At 41.4% G+C, this 15358-nt stretch overlaps 1 pseudogene; it reads right to left on the bottom strand.

The window, feature by feature from the left end:
• Positions 1–9104: 9104 nt before the first annotated feature.
• On the bottom strand, positions 9105–13125 carry LOC141167253 (elongin-A pseudogene; annotated as a pseudogene).
• Between the last annotated feature and the right edge of the window lie 2233 nt (positions 13126–15358).

Consider the following 15358-nt stretch of genomic DNA (forward strand, 5'->3'; position numbering starts at 1 on the left):
TTTGGGGGTGGGGGGTGTGTGACATCCTGCATGGGGCATTATAAGATTGGGAGGGGGGAATTGACATCCTGCATGGGGCTTTATATGGGGGAGGGGGAGGGGGGACTTGACATCCTGCATGGGGCATTATTTGGGGGTGGGGGGGTGTGACATCCTGCATGGGGCATTATAAGAAGGAAAGGGGGGAAGTGACATCCTGCTTGGGGCATTATATGGGGATGGGGAGGAGTGTGACATCCTGCATGGGGCATTATAAAAGGGGAGGGGGAATTGACATCCTGCATGGGGCTTTATATGGGGGAGGGGGGACTTGACATCCTGCATGAGGCATTATTTGGGGGTGGGGGTGTGTGACATCCTGCATGGGGCATTATAAGAGGGGGAGGGGGGAATTGACATCCTGCATGGGGCATTATAAGAGGGGGAGGGGGGAATTGACATCCTGCATGGGGCTTTATATGGGGAAGGGAGGACTTGACATCCTGCATTGGGCATTATTTGGGGGTGGGGGGTGTGACATCCTGCATGGGGCATTATAAGAGGGGGAGGGGGGAATTGGCATCCTGCATGGGGCATTATATGGGGGTGGGGAGGAGTGTGACATCCTGCATGGGGCATTATAAGAGGGGAAGGGGGAAGTGACATCCTGCATGGGGCATTATAAGAGGGGGAGCCGGGAATTGGCATCCTGCATGGGGCATTATATGGGGGTGGGGAGGTGTGACATCCTGCATGGGGCATTATAAGAGGGGAAGGGGGGAAGTGACATCCTGCTTGGGGCATTATATGGGGATGGGGAGGAGTGTGACATCCTGCATGGGGCATTATAAAAGGGGAGGGGGAATTGACATCCTGCATGGGGCTTTATATGGAGGAGGGGGGACTTGACATCCTGCATGAGGCATTATTTTGGGGGGTGGGGGTGTGTGACATCCTGCATGGGGCATTATAAGAGGGGGTGGGGGGAATTGACATCCTGCATGGGGCATTATAAGAGGGGGAGGAGGGAATTGACATCCTGCATGGGGCTTTATATGGGGAAGGGAGGACTTGACATCCTGCATTGGGCATTATTTGGGGGTGGGGGGTGTGACATCCTGCATGGGGCATTATAAGAGGGGGAGGGGGGAATTGGCATCCTGCATGGGGCTTTATATGGGGATGGGGAGGAGTGTGACGTCCTGCATGGGGCATTATAAGAGGGGAAGGAGGAAGTGACATCCTGCATGGGGCATTATAAGAGGGAGAGGGGGGAAATGGCATCCTGCATGGGGCATTATATGGGGGTGGGGAGGAGCGTGACATCCTGCATGGGGCATTATAAGAGGGGAAGGGGGAAGTGACATCCTGCATGGGGCATTATAAGAGGGGGAGGGGGGAATTGACATCCTGCATGGGGCATTATAAGGAGGGTGGGTGTGTGACATACTGCATGGGGCATTATAAGGAGGGGGGGGTGTGACCACCTGCATGGGGCATTATAAGGGAGGGGGTGGTCTGACATACTGCATGGGGCATTGAAAAGATGAAAAGGGGTGAAGTGACATCCTGCAAGGGGCATTATATGGGGGGGTGACATCCTGCATGGGGCATTTTATGGCGGGTATAGGTGACATCCTGCATAGGGCATTAAAAGGGGGGTGTCATCCTGCATGGGGCATTATAAGGGGGGAACAGCCTGCATGGAGCGTTACATGGGGGCCAATATTCTGTATGGAGTGTTATATGGGGGACAGTATCCTGTATGGAGCATTATATGGGGACCAGTATCCTGTATGGAGTATTATATGGGGACCAGTATCCTGTATGGAGCATTATAAGGGGGTCAGTATCCTGTATGGAGCATTATATGGTGCTCATAATACTGTATGGAGGACTATACTGTCCGGTCTGCACTTTGCGCTGTGAGGATTCGCCGGTTTCTGAGCTGTTGTAGAATTTACAATAGATATTGCTCGGGTAATGGGGCATTATAAGGGGGGAACAGCCTGCATGGAGCGTTATATGGGGGCCAATATTCTGTATGGAGCGTTATAGGGGGTCAGTATTCTGTATGGAGCGTAATATGGGGGACAGTATTCTGTATTCAGTGTTATATGGGGACCAGTATCCTGTATGGAGCATTATATGGGGACCAGTATCCTGTATGGAGCATTATATGGGGACCAGTATCCTGAATGGAGCATTATATGGGGGCCAGTATCCTGTATGGAGCATTATAAGGGGGTCAGTATCCTGTATGGAGCATTATATGGTGCCCAAAATACTGTATGGAGGACTATACTGTCTGGTCTGCACTGTGCGCTGTGAGGATTCGCCAGTTTCTGAGCTATTGTAGAATTTACAATAGATATCGCTCGTGTAATGGGGCATTATAAGGGAGGAACAACCTGCATGGAGCGTTATATGGGAGCCAATATTCTGTATGGAGCTTTATATGGGGTCAGTATTCTGTATGGAGCGTTATATGGGGGACAGTATTCTGTATGGAGCATTATATGGGGGCCAGTGTTCTGTATGCAGTGTTATATGGGGACCAGTATCCTCTATGGAGCGTTATATGGGGACCAGTATCCTGTATGGAGCATTATATGGGGATCAGTATCCTGTATGGAGCATTATAAGGGGGTCAGTATCCTGTATGGAGCATTATATGATGCCCAAAATACTGTATGGAGGACTATACTGTCCGGTCTGCACTGTGCGCTGTGAGGATTCGCCGGTTTCTGAGCTATTGTAGAATTTACATTTGATATTGCTCGTGTAATGGGGCATTATAAGGGGGGAACAGCCTGCATGGAGCATTATATGGGAGGCAATATTCTGTATGGAGCATTATAAGGGGGTCAGTATTCTGTATGAAGCATTATATGGGAGACAGTATTCTGTATGGAGCGTTATATGGGGGGCAGTATTCTGTATGCAGTGTTATATGGGGACCAGTATCCTGTATGGAGCGTTATATGGGGACCAGTATCCTGTATGGAGCATTATAAGGGGGTCAGTATCCTGTATGGAGCATTATATGGTGCCCATAATACTGTATGGAAGACTATATTGTCCGGTCTGCACTGTGCACTGTGAGGATTCGCCGGTTTCTGAGCTATTGTAGAATTTACAATAGATATCGCTCATGTAATCTAGTAAGTGAAATCATTGGCCTTGTACTATATATATATATTTCTCTGTGGTATCTGTGCATCATGAATCATGGTATGTGTAAAAGGGGCCCACTGAAACTCTGTCGCCCTGGGCCCGCAAAAACCTGGAGCCGGCCCTGGGGGTAAGTATAACAAGTTTTATTTTTTTTAAATACAATGAATTAACTAGGAGTGGGGGGAATCAGAGATGCACGGGGGGATGAGAGATGCATGGGGGGGGGCCCTTCATGCCCCCTATGAAGGGCTGGGGGGGGCCCAAAAAAAATTCTTGCACAGTTCTAATGGGGATAGTGGTGGCATTGCCTCTAGCAAAGACATTAAATTAATTTCTGAATGATGACTGGGATAATAAATTCATTAGACATCACCAAGTACTTTTAAAAGACATGGACACGAGTACATTACCAAAAGACTGTTGGATCTGCACTCACAGCCCTGTGAGCTCCAATACTATGCCTTATTTAGCCATTCCAGTGACTGAAAGAAATGTTCTATTTGAGTAACAGCACTTTTCCCACTAAGCTAGATAACAACACGAAAGAGACAGCTGTAGGTTTGCATGTAGCTGCATGGGTGACAGAGCCATGGTTGTTGTTCAGCAGGAGTGGTCCGCCTCTAAGACAGACAGGAATGCCTTGGGCTTCTAGTCGTGTTGACCTCTCCTGTTATCCGAACTTCACCTCTTGCAGCTGCATCCAGATAAGATCCAGAGACATCGCTTTCTCTACGGTATTCTGAGTGTAGTGGGTCTGTACTGACATCACACAGTGTGTAGCGGTAGATGCCACGATCAATCCTGAGCTTCACTGTGTAAACGTCACCTTGGAAAGACTGATATCAGGTATTATGTCAAATGACACTCAGTATCAGGAAGAAATTATGGACATATTAAGCTCCACCTTGTTGTCTAAATGGATTTATAGTCTATTCCATAGCACTGTTATGGAAGCACCAGAGAGTTTGTACATTGTATGTGGACATCAGGCTACAAGTGGTTACCTAATAACTTCACAGAGGTCTGCACACCGGCCTTCCTGACCCCATCAACCTTTATAGTGCCTCACACCGTAGTAAATGTTAAAGCAATCCCTCTACACACATTATACAGATGACCTGCAGACAATCTCAGACCCAATGGTAAACCTCATCTTGTAGAAATGGGGGTGGCAAATAAGATTGTGAGCAGCATATTAATTTACCCATTCATAATGTAGATGTGGGATAAGTTGGTAGAGGCGACTGATTATCTAGATGACCAGATCTTCCAGGTGCTTGATGTCCTTAATGCATCTAATATAATACAGAAGCAGCTAATTGTAGTCACTGACAGCTCCCCATAGTGCTGGACCACCTGACCGCTATGGAGGGATGTGTCAGATCATCGGTCCCGCATGTTGTAATCTCCAGGTTAGGACTGATATACAGAAGATAACCGAGATAGGGGATAAGTGGTTACAGGAACATGATACAAACAAGGACTCCTGGTGGGAGAAACATTCTCTTTCCTGAATCCCACCAATTGGTTCAAGGGTCTAGGTGGGGGCTCTCAGGGATTATACATACAGTGGTGGCCAAAAGTATTGGCACCCCTGCAATTCTTTCAGATAATACTCAGTTTCTTCCTGAAAATGATTGCAATCACAAATTCTTTGGTATTATTATCTTCATTTAATTTGTCTTCAATGAAAAAACACAAAAATAATTGTCCTAAAGCCAAATTGGATACAATTCCACACCAAACCTAAAAAGGGGGTGGACAAAAGTATTGGCACTGTTTGAAAAATCATGTGATGCTTCTCTAATTCGTGTAATTAACAGCACCTGCAACTTACCTGTGGCACCTAACAGGTGTTGGCAATAACCAAATCACACTTTCAGCCAGTTAACATGGATTAAAGTTGACTCAACCTCTGTCCTGTGTCCTTGTGTGTACCACATTGAGCATGGAGAAAAGAAAGAAGACCAAAGAACTGTCTGAGGACTTGAGAAACCAAATTGTGAGGAAGCATGAGCAATCTCAAGGCTACAAGTCCATCTCCAAAGACCTGAATGTTCCTGTGTCTTCCGTGCGCAGTGTCATCAAAAATTTTAAAGCCCATTGCAGTGTGGCTAACCTCCCTAGATGTGGACGGAAAAGAAAAATTGACGAGACATTTCAACGCAAGATTGTGCGGATGGTGGATAAAGAACCTCGACTAACATCCAAACAAGTTCAAGCTGCCCTGCAGTCCGAGGGTACAACAGTGTCAACCCGTACTATCCGTAGGCGTCTGAATGAAAAGGGACTGTATGGTAGGATACCCAGGAAGACCCCACTTCTTACCCCGAGACATAAAAAAGCCAGGCTGGAGTTTGCCAAACCTTACCTGAGAAAGCCTAAAACATTTTGGAAGAATGTTCTCTGGTCAGATGAGACAAAAGTAGAGCTTTTTGGCAAAAAGCATCAACATAGAGTGTACAGGAAAAAAAAAATAGGCATTCAAAGAAAAGAACACGGTCCCTACAGTCAAACATGGCGGAGGTTCCCTGATGTTTTGGGGTTGCTTTGGTGCCTCTTGCACTGGACTGCTTGACCGTGTGCATGGCATTATGAAGTCTGAAGACTACCAACAAATTTTGCAGCATAATGTAGGGCCCAGTGTGAGAAAGCTGGGTCTCCCTCAGAGGTCATGGGTCTTCCAGCAGGACAATGACCCAAACACACTTCCAAAAGCACTATAAAATGGTTTGAGAGAAAGCACTGGAGACTTCTAAGGTGGCCAGCAATGAGTCCAGACCTGAATCCCATAGAACACCTGTGGAGAGATCTCAAAATGGCAGTTTGGAGAAGGCACCCTTCAAATATCAGGGACCTGGAGCAGTTTGCCAAAGAAGAATGGTCTACAATTCCAGCAGAGCATTGTAAGAAACTCATTGATGGTTACAGGAAGCTTTTGTTCGCAGTTATTTTGGCTAAAGGTTGTGCAACCAAGTATTTGGCTGAGGGTGCCAATACTTTTGTCTGGCCCATTTTTGGAGTTTTGTGTGAAATGATCAATGATTTGATTTTTGCTTCATTCTCTTTTGTGTTTTTTCCTTGCAAGCAAATTAAATGAAGATAATAATCATAGAATCATAGAATCATAGAATGGTAGAGTTGGAAGGGACCTCCTGGGTTATCTGGTCCAACCCCCTGCTCAAAGCAGGATTCACTAGATCATCTCAGACAGATGTCTGTCCAGCCTCTGTTTGAAGACGTCCATTGAAGGGGAACTCACCACCTCTCGTGGCAGCCTGTTCCACTCATTAATCACCCTAACTGTCAAAAAGTTTTTTCTAATATCTAATCTGTGTCTCCTCCCATTTAGTTTCATCCCATTGCTTCTAGTCTTTCCTTGTGCAAATGAGAATAAAGATGATCCTTCTACAATGTGACAGCCCTTGACATATTTGTAGACAGCTATTAAGTCTCCTCTCAGTCTTCTTTTTTGCAAGCTAAACATTCCCAAATCCTGCAACCGTTTCTCATAGGACATGGTTTGCAGACCAGTCACCATTCTGGTCGCTCTTCTCTGAACTTGCTCCAGTTTGTCTATGTCTTTTTTAAAATGTGGTGCCCAAAACTGTACACAGTATTCCAGATGAGGTCTGACCAAAGAGGAGTAAAGACCGATAATGACTTCACGTGATCTAGACTGTATGCTTCTGTTAATACATCCCAGAATTGTATTTGCCTTTTTTGCTGCTGCATCACACTGTTGACTCATGTTCAGTCTATGATCTATTAGTATACCTAAGTCTTTTTCACATGTACTGTTGCTTAGCTCTATTCCTCCCATTCTGTATATGCTTTTTTCATTTTTATTGCCCAGATGTAGTACTTTGCATTTTTCCCTGTTAAAAACCATTCTGTTGGTTGCTGCCCACTGCTCCAGTTTATTTAGGTCTTTTTGAATCCTCTCTCTCTCTTCTCTAGTATTAGCTATCCCTCTTAGCTTTGTGTCATCAGCAAATTTAATCAGTTTACCCTCAATTCCTTCATCTAAATCATTGATAAAGATGTTGAACAATACAGGTCCCAGGACGGAGCCCTGTGGTACCCCACTTGAGACAATCATCCAGCTGGATGTGAAGCCATTTACAACCACCCTTTGAGTCCGATCACTAAGCCAGTTATGAATCCACAGTTGCCTGGTCCATTGCATACTTGGTCATTTTTTCAATAAGGATGGTGTGAGATACTTTGTCAAATGCTTTGCTGAAGTCAAGATATACTATATCTACAGCATTTCCCTGATCCACCCAGTCAGTGATTCTGTCATAGAAGGAAATTAAGTTAGTCTGACGTGACTTGTTAGTTACAAACCCATGCTGACTCTGGTTAATCACTTCATTCTTATCCAGGTACTTACATACATGTTGTTTAATAATTTGTTCAAAGATCTTTCCTGGTATAGAAGTCAGACTCACCGGCCTATAGTTCCCTGGGTCCACCTTCTTCCCCTTTTTGAAGATAGGAACAACATTTGCTCTTCTCCAGTCTTCTGGGACTTCTCCTGTTCTCCAAGAATTTTCAAAGATTATGGAGAGTGGTTCTAAAATTTCTTCTACGATCTCCTTCAGTACTCTGGGGTGTAATTCATCTGGACCTGGAGACTTGAACTCATTTATGTTAGCTAAATATTCCCTCACAATCTTTCTGTTTACAGATAACTTGGATTCCTCTATTCCTTTAAAAGCACAGTGAAGATCAGTTGATGTTACATTTTCTTTCTGAGAGAAAACAGATGCAAAATAGGAATTAAAAAGTTCGGCCTTCTCAACATCCTCTCTTACCATTTCTCCATTTTCATCCTGTAAAAATCCTATAGCATCTTTGACTTTTCTTTTACTTTTGACATACCCCCAAAATCCTTTTTTATTGCTTTTGACATCTCTTGCAAGCCTTAATTCATTGTCAGCTTTAGCTAACCTGATACGTGCCCTACAGGATCTGCAGACTGCATTATAATCTTCTTTAGATATGCCTCCCTCTTTCCATTTAATAAACATTTCTTTCTTTCTTTTTAGCATGTGTTTAAGTTCTGTGTTCATCCATCCTGGTTTCCTTAAATGCTTCCCATTCTTCCTACTTTTCGGGATTGTTAACGATTGTGCTTTGAGAATTTCATTTTAATTTTCATTTTTAAAAATACCAAAGAATTTAATACCAAAGAATTTGTGATTGCAATCATTTTCGGGAAGAAACTGAGTATTATCTGACAAAATTGCAGGGGTGCCAATACTTTTGGCCACCACTGTACATGTATGCAATTATTATTATTCTGCTTGATGATATATGTAGCCGTAAAAGTGCTGATCTATGTTACACCTGAGTTACTCAGGTCTATATGCAAGGAAAACCGTGTCACATAACCCCTGATTGTATACTATGGACCCCAGTCAAGAAAAGATCCATTGTTGTGATACAATTATAGGTGTTTAGGTAGGGAACTGAGGTGAAGCAGGTAGGAAAGTCCCGAGGACGCGACTAGCGCGCTCCTATATACCTACTGAGAAGCCATAATTGGTCACAAATGGGGGGAAATGTGAGAGAAAAGAATCCATTTTGAGTATGTGGTATCCATCTTGTCTTGTAACTTCTGTGTAATGGTGATCAAGTAACACTGACGGGCAGGGAGGTTTCACATTATTATTCACTCCCCTTTTGGTTACTATTGGTTCATAGGTCAGAGGGAACTATTCCTTTGTCTCTGACCCTATTTAAAGTGCTACATGAGTTAATAAAGCAGAAGTCTTTTCTAGTACACCATACATGGCTGTGCTGTATTGATTTCCCGAGCACTCGTAAAACAAATCTTATTAATTTGAAGTTCAGAAGGCATAGAAGAGAGCGTATTTCGCTCACAATTTCCAGTGCACTGATCCCCTCATCACAAAAAAAAGTCCATTCTCGTCCTTATTTTATCGCAGAGAAAACCGGTTCTTGAAAGATTTTATTGTTTTGGCCATCATGGGAGCGACCTTTTTCATTTGTGGTTTACAAGGATCATGTCCGGGCTGGACAACACTGCTTGATGTGGACACTGTACTGCTAGTACTTGGTATGTCAAATGAGCAGAGTTCCTCAGATGGCACAGTGCTATAACTGCTAGTGACTGGCATGAAGGGTTTAATCCTTGCTTTTTCACTGACAACTGCTGCTCCTGTTCCAAACTTGTCTTGCCTTCTACGTACATCACGTGGGGGTTTCACTTCTGTATTCACAAATGCCATCTTGGCTTGTCGGACTTTAGGCTTGTTTGCATGTGAAGAGAGGATATTCTGAGTTAGCATGACCAGCCTGTTCTCTCGAGCTTCGTAGAGACGGAGATACAGCTCTCTCCTGCTCTCATACTCATCTGGAATCTCATTTCTGAAATCTCTTTGACAGTGATTGATCTGAGTCCTCAATCAGTACATGATTACAATCTTCTATCCGGTACACCTGCTTTGGTGTGCATTTCTCCAAAACTGGCTCAAACATTGGATAAGGTACACCTCCTACCTCATAGATCGAGTCTATGTTGTTAGCCAGGACTTGGATGCACTGCTTGTAGAGGGACATCATCTTTGGTAAGTAAGCGGATTTAAATTCAGAATACACCTGCATCTTGGAGTTTAATATGCGTCCAGTAAATCCGTTACCTTCATCCTCCTCTTAAGAGTACAATGGAGCTTTCCTCTTGTGAGGCATGGAGGGAACAGTGTCAATAGATGGAAGAGGTCGATAATTTGGCTGGATAGTTGGCAATGGTATATCAGGTAGAACAGGGACTTGGTCTATCTTGGACTCTTTCTTTTCCTTTTTTTCAGGCATTTGCTGTTTCGCTTTGCTTTTCTTTTTATGATCTACTTTACTCTCACTGTTTCTTGTTGCTCTTTTCAGGTGTAGAAGTCGATTTAGATGTTGGCTTTACAGTAGGTTTCTTCTTTTTCTCATGGTTCTGGGGCTGGTCATAGCTGAGATAGGACTCAAAAGACATTGGTGGCTGCTCAAATTCATCTTCATCAGGTTCAGTTTCTGGAGGTGGCAGAGAGATTTGAATAGATTTCTTATTTTGTGTTTGTGAATCATTTGAATGAGTTTTGCTCTTGACTTTTTCTAATTTTTCCTTGGTTACCAGATTTTTATCAGATACCTTTCCCTTCTCAACAGGATCCAAGCCTATTTTATGTTTGTCAGGTTTTGATTTCGAACTACTATTTATGATTGGAGGCCCTTGTGATAATTGCTTACTGCTTTAACTATGACTCAGCCCAGAGGGCTAATTTTTAGAAACCCTATGCACATTGTGCAGTGGACAAACCTGAAATGTACATTGGTCCTACCAAACTAATATTTGTCATTGGAGGCCCTTGTCACAGGTTGTGCCACGTTGTGACTGAGATAGGGGATACATATTCAATAGAAATTTACACTGACTGTTGATGGCCACAACTACTACAGTACTCCATCGTACATAAAGTTTGACAAGGGAGGCCCTTGTCATGGAATCTCCCTGCACCTATGACACAGCCCCTAGGAGTAATTTTGGAAATACGATGTTGCACATTCTGCACTGGACCAAGCAGTACAGTATCAAGAAGTCTTCTCTTCCTATATAATTGGTGGAATATTGACAATCAAAATCTCAGAGCCATTTGGAGAAGATTTTCCAACCCATCCTGGAAGGGGCACCATATATCCTTTGTCCTTTGACTTGCACAAGTGATATATTTGATATTGCATCTTTGGCCTGCTACATGCAATTTAGGTTAGGCTTGGTAGTTGTTCTTGTGTGTCTGTAAAAGTGGCGTAACACTGCGACAAACTTATTCCCAGAAATCCTATGTGAGTCAGAAATGCATGCAGGCACATTCTCCAGGCTCTTCCCATTCTGTTTCATCACTTTCCCATCCATTTCAGCCTTTTCCTCAGGCACCCAGACCCCTTTGTAGGGTCCAGCAGAAAATAACTCGCATTTCCCATTGACTTACATTGTACTCGCAATTCGGAACGCGATTATTACAAAGTACTCGTTACGAGTATAGCGATTACGAATATCACGGTACTCGCTCATCACTAGTACAGTGTTCTAAAGTATTCTAATTTAATGAGATGACTTTTGTATTTTCATTGGCTGTAAGCCATAATCATCAACATTAACAGAAATAAACACTTGAAATAGATCACTTTGTTTGTAATGACTCTATATAATATATGCGTTTCACTTTTTGGATTGAAGAACTGAAATAAATTAACTTTTTGATGAAATTCTAATTTTGCGAGAAGCACCTGTATGTCTCATTTTGAATTTTAATAAAGCTTACTCTAATTTAGGTGGTCTTTTTGCTTCCAACTTGCATTTGGTTATGATAGTTTTTAGGGAGTGCCCCTTGTGTGAATAGGCTATTTTGTAGGTATTCATTATTCTGTTAATATGTGGTGATAAGTAAATATTGGTATTATTTGTAAAATTGTTCTTTAGAAATATGTTGATAACATTAATTCACAATATATTGGTAATAGTAGAGGAAGTATTATTTGGGCCTAAGATAGTGTATATATTGGTAATAATGGTCTTTGTATAGTGTATTTTATTTGTGATAGTATGTAGGGAATATTTAGTCCTGTTGTTGCTGCCCGCTCCATACTTGGCAGGTGATGGCTGTGTGTTACAGCCAGGACCTGCCTCTAATAATATTGCTATATACAGCATTGCTGTGCCATTTGTGTTTATAGCACAAGCGATCAGATGATCGCAGCTTCAAGTCACCTAAGGAGACTACTAAGAATAGTGAAAAGTAAAATAAAAATGTTTTAAAAGAATAAAAAAAATAAACATTCAAACCACCCTTCTTTGTCCCCATTTAAAATAAAGATAATAAAAAAAATACAAATATGTGGTACCTCTTTGTTCATAAAAGTCTATCTATCTATCTAAATCTAAACATAGTTAACCTAATCAACACCATAAACTAAAATAAAATAAAAAATCAAGAAGACCAAAATTAAATTTTTTTGGTCGCTGCAATTCCATAAGAAATGCAGTTGCAGGCGATCAAAAAGTCACATATATCCCATCCTCCCATCCTCGCAAAAAAAAAGCCATCAAACTGCTCCATTGACCAAAAAATGAAAACATTACGATTCTGAGAAAATGGTGACAGAACCCAAAAAGATTTTTTTGCAAACTTCTGATTTTTTTCACCACTAAAATAATAAAAAAACTGGACATGTTTGGTATCGACATTATCATATTGATGAGGGGAATAATATTTTCAGGTCATTTTTACTACAAAATGTGCACCATAAAAACAATTCCTAATAAACAATGTCAAAATTGCATTTTTTTCACAATTTCTCCCCACATGCAATTTTTTCCCCGTTTTCCTCTACACTATGTGGTAAAATTAATAGTGTCAATCAAAAGTACAACTTGTCCTGCACAAGACAAGCCCTCATATATATAAAATGGACAGAAAAATAGAAAAAGTTATTGCTCTGGAAGGAAGGAGAAGAAAAAACAAAAATGCAAAAATGGAAACTGGCCCCTTTGTGAAAGGGTTAAGTCTTGTGCCCCCGATTTTTTGAGATTGTAGACACACCCCTGTTGATCCAACACATGCCTTAGCAGACACTTGTAGCACTACTTGTATTATGTTTTAGTGCTAAACAATGATGTAGAGTATGACCCATGAACATAACAACAGCCTTTTGTCTACAACAGTCACCTGCTAGAGACTTTTAGACAATGACCAGGAGGGTTGGAAAAGTGGAATAGAGAAGGTGAATGCTTTTTTTTGTGTTAGACTACATTCCCACGAGGAGCTTTTGAAGCTGCATATTTTTGCTGCATCAAAAATGGAGCCACTTACAGTTCCAGCAAAGTGGATAGGATTTCTAGAAGTCTCTTCCCAATGTGCTTCTTTGTAACGCAAAGTAAACTCACCTGCAGTGCATGTTTCAAGTCCATAGCATGTCAATTTCTCTTGCAGGTATGCTGAGTTTTGTGTGGGTAATTTCACCATAGATTTGCATTAAGTGCAGAAATTCCACGGGGAAAAAACAAAATCTGTTTTAAGTGCATTTCAGAGGCGGAAAAGCTTCAAAAGTGCATGTAATCCGCACCTAGGTATATCAATACATTTTTTTCAAAGCCAAATACCAGGAAGTTTTGAGAGCAAGGCAGCTTTATTTAAAGCATGAAACACCAAAAAGAGACAAAAACTCAGAATTAAAAATGCGATAAAAATGCAATAAAGAAACCCAAGTAACCTAGTTTATATAATAGGTGCTGAAATGGTGCAGAAATCCTGCGACAACAAAAACTCAACAAAAGCTCATCGTGGGAATGTAGCCTTGAAGTGATTATTGCTGGGGGAGGGGTTTAGCATAAACCCATAATTTTGGAATTTAAGTTTGGTCTATGTGATCTTTAAAACTGGCAAATTTTCATTTTAATTTTCTCAAAATAAAGATTTTACAATGAGGTCAATAAAAGTCTAATTATTAAACCATGTTTAGATCAATTATAATGTAAATGATGGGCGCAAAACTGCCAAATTCAATATTCATTACAGGTTTTGTGTAAAACGGTTCATAAAGCACATTAAGAAACTAACTCTGTCACAAAAAATCTGTCTGGTCTAAAACAGCAAATAGGAGATTGGAAAGAAGGGAAGGAGGTGAAATTTTCCAGCAAATGAGGGTAATGGAAGAGAAGATTGAAGTGAGCTGCAATGATTTGTTTTATCACACTGAATGATTCTCCCCATTAGGCGCCTGGGATCAGCACAAACTGTACCGCCTTTTCCCCGACAAGTTTTTCACAAGGACATACGGTCCGTGGGAAAAACCTGACATGTGTGCACCAATGAATATAATGGGTGCGCGTATGTCCGTATTTGCGAAAGTGGTTGTCAGAGTACTGAACAATCCCTTTAATGATTTAAATGCAGTTTATAACTGATGTGCGCTTTTGCTAGAAATTTTTCTGCAGCCATAAGTCAGAAGTTTTTCTGACGTACATTTCTGGCTTAATTTATGCCATTAAATTGGCTTAAATTTTGATACATTTCTCATTTGGGCTTCTCCCTGCCCCGTTCCTCCCATACTCTGGCTATTGCTGTGGGGAACTAGTGTAAAAACTATCTAAATTGTGCATACTGAAAAGTAAAAATGTTTAATGGCACTTTTCCACAGCACTACAGCATTATTTTATTCTGTATTTTGCAAAATTATTTATAAGATAAAAAGTGGAGTATGTCAGAAATACAGTAGAGCCAGGAATATTTTATTATACTTTTTTTTAGTGTTCTATTCTGACATAATGTCCTCCATCCAGTATTAATGTTGCCCGTGCTGGATAGTATTCTGTAATAATATCCACCATCCTGGTTGCTATCCTGTTATAATTTTCCCCATCTTATAATAATGATCCACTAATAATGTAACCGTCCTGACCCTCATTCAGTAACAATTTCCTCCTTCCTGGTCACTATTCTGTAATAATTCCCCCTTCCTGGCCCCCATTCTTTAATAATGTTCCTTGTCCTTGCCTCCATACTGTAATAATGTTCCTCATAATCGAGAATCTTCAATCAACTATGTGGGCTGGACGGGAGACAAGAGACAAGCCAGGAGAAGATGTGATGTCCCCAATCCTCATAAGAAAAAACACCCGCAATATATGTGTATATCTGTGGGTGTATATATGATTGTGTACGTCTATTTATGTGCATATTAATATTTTTGTTCTTATGTCTTCAAATATGTATGTGCCTGTATTTGTATACTGTATATCTATGTACGTGTCTGCGTATATGTATGTGTACATGTCTGTATACTGTCTGTATAGATTTCTTTATATACTGTATAGACCAAAAGTTTGGACACACCTTCTCATTTAAAGATTTTTCTATATTTTCATGACTATGAAAATTGTACATTCACACTGAAGGCATCAAAACTATGAATTAACACATGTGGAATTATATAGTTAACAAAAAAGTGTGAAACAACTGAAAATATGTCTTATATTCTAGGTTCTTTAAAGTAGCCACCTTTTGCTTTGATGCCTGCTTTGCACACTCTTGGCATTCTCTTGATGAACCTCAAGAGGTAGTCACCGGAAATGGTATTCACTTCACAGGTGTGCCCTGTCAGGTTTAATAAGTGGGATTTCTTGCCTTAT

The sequence above is a fragment of the Phyllobates terribilis genome, unplaced genomic scaffold (assembly GCF_046119375.1).
Source record: "Phyllobates terribilis strain yellow unplaced genomic scaffold, ASM4611937v1 Scaffold_11__3_contigs__length_659146591, whole genome shotgun sequence".
In the NCBI taxonomy this organism is placed as follows: Eukaryota; Metazoa; Chordata; class Amphibia; order Anura; family Dendrobatidae; genus Phyllobates; species Phyllobates terribilis.